The sequence below is a fragment of the Neodiprion pinetum genome, unplaced genomic scaffold (genome assembly GCF_021155775.2).
Source record: "Neodiprion pinetum isolate iyNeoPine1 unplaced genomic scaffold, iyNeoPine1.2 ptg000056l, whole genome shotgun sequence".
In the NCBI taxonomy this organism is placed as follows: domain Eukaryota; kingdom Metazoa; phylum Arthropoda; class Insecta; order Hymenoptera; family Diprionidae; genus Neodiprion; species Neodiprion pinetum.
In genome coordinates, this window is record NW_027184485.1 from 47501 (window position 1) to 50000 (window position 2500).

Consider the following 2500-nt stretch of genomic DNA (forward strand, 5'->3'; position numbering starts at 1 on the left):
AGTCGAGCGAAAGGCGACGCGCGGCGTCCCGGAGTCGATCCGGGCCGACGTCGACTTGCGAAACTTTCGGTCCGAGTCGACAGAAAGGCGATGCGCGGCGTCCCGGATTCGATCCGGGCCGACGGGACTTGTAAAAATTACGGTCCGAGTCGACAGAAAGGCGATGCGCGGCGTGCCGGAGTCGATACGGGCCGACGGGACTCGTCGAAGCTGCGGTCCGAGTCGAGCGAAAGGCGACGCGCGGCGTACCGGAGTCGATCCGGGCCGACGGGACTTGTGAAAATTTCGGTCCGGGTCGAGCGAAAGGCGACGCGCGGCGTACCGGAGTCGATACGGGCCGACGGGACTCAGTGAAGTTTCGTTCCGAGTCAAGCGGAGGGCGATGCGCGGCCTCCCGGAGTCGATCCGGGCCGACGGGACTCGTTGAAGCTGCGGTACGAGTCGAGCGAAAGGCGACGCGCGGCGTCCCGGGGTCGATCCGGACAGACGGGACTTGTAAAAATTACGGTCCGAGTCGAGCGAAAGGCGACGCGCGGCGTACCGGAGTCGATCCGGGCCGACCGGATTTGTGAAAATTTCGGTCCGAGTCGAGCGAAAGGCGACGCGCGGCGTACCGGAGTCGATCCGGGCCGACGGGACTTGTGAAAATTTCGGTCCGAGTCGACCGAGAGGCGATGCGCGGCGTCCCGGAGTCGATACGGGCCGACCGGACTTGTGAAAATTTCGGTCCGGGTCGAGCGAAAGGCGACGCGCGGCGTACCGGAGTCGATCCGGACAGACGGGACTTGTAAAACTTTGGGTCCGAGTCGACCGAGAGGCGATGCGCGGCGTCCCGGAGTCGATACGGGCCGACGGGACTCGTCGAAGCTGCGGTACGAGTCGAGCGAAAGGCGACGCGCGGCGTCCCGGAGTCGTTCCGGACAGACGGGACTTGTAAAACTTTCGGTCCGAGTCGACCGAGAGGCGATGCGCGGCGTCCCGGAGTCGATACGGGCCGACGGGACTCGTCGAAGCTGCGGTACGAGTCGAGCGAAAGGCGATGCGCGGCGTGCCGGAGTCGATACGGGCCGACGGGACTCGACGAAGTTTCGGTCCGAGTCGACAGAAAGGCGATGCGCGGCGTCCCGGAGTCGATCCGGACAGACGGGACTTGTAAAACTTTCGGTCCGAGTCGACCGAGAGGCGATGCGCGGCGTCCCGGAGTCGATACGGGCCGACGGGACTCGTTGAAGCTGCGGTACGAGTCGAGCGAAAGGCGACGCGCGGCGTCCCGGAGTCGATCCGGACAGACGGGACTTGTGAAAATTTCGGTCCGAGTCGAGCGAAAGGCGACGCGCGGCGTCCCGGAGTCGATCCGGGCCGACGTCGACTTGTGAAACTTTCGGTCCGAGTCGACAGAAAGGCGATGCGCGGCGTCCCGGATTCGATCCGGGCCGACGGGACTTGTGAAAATTCCGGTCCGAGTCGAGCGAAAGGCGACGCGCGGCGTCCCGGAGTCGATCCGGGCCGACGTCGACTTGCGAAACTTTCGGTCCGAGTCGACAGAAAGGCGATGCGCGGCGTCCCGGATTCGATCCGGGCCGACGGGACTTGTAAAAATTACGGTCCGAGTCGACAGAAAGGCGATGCGCGGCGTGCCGGAGTCGATACGGGCCGACGGGACTCGTCGAAGCTGCGGTACGAGTCGAGCGAAAGGCGACGCGCGGCGTCCCGGAGTCGATCCGGACAGACGGGACTTGTGAAAATTCCGGTCCGAGTCGAGCGAAAGGCGACGCGCGGCGTCCCGGAGTCGATCCGGGCCGACGTCGACTTGCGAAACTTTCGGTCCGAGTCGACAGAAAGGCGATGCGCGGCGTCCCGGATTCGATCCGGGCCGACGGGACTTGTAAAAATTACGGTCCGAGTCGACAGAAAGGCGATGCGCGGCGTGCCGGAGTCGATACGGGCCGACGGGACTCGTCGAAGCTGCGGTACGAGTCGAGCGAAAGGCGACGCGCGGCGTCCCGGAGTCGATCCGGACAGACGGGACTTGTAAAAATTTCGGTCCGAGTCGACAGAAAGGCGATGCGCGGCGTCCCGGAGTCGATCCGGACAGACGGGACTTGTAAAACTTTCGGTCCGAGTCGACCGAGAGGCGATGCGCGGCGTCCCGGAGTCGATACGGGCCGACGGGACTCGTTGAAGCTGCGGTACGAGTCGAGCGAAAGGCGACGCGCGGCGTCCCGGAGTCGATCCGGACAGACGGGACTTGTGAAAATTTCGGTCCGAGTCGAGCGAAAGGCGACGCGCGGCGTCCCGGAGTCGATCCGGGCCGACGTCGACTTGTGAAACTTTCGGTCCGAGTCGACAGAAAGGCGATGCGCGGCGTCCCGGATTCGATCCGGGCCGACGGGACTTGTGAAAATTCCGGTCCGAGTCGAGCGAAAGGCGACGCGCGGCGTCCCGGAGTCGATCCGGGCCGACGTCGACTTGCGAAACTTTCGGTCCGAGTCGACAGAAA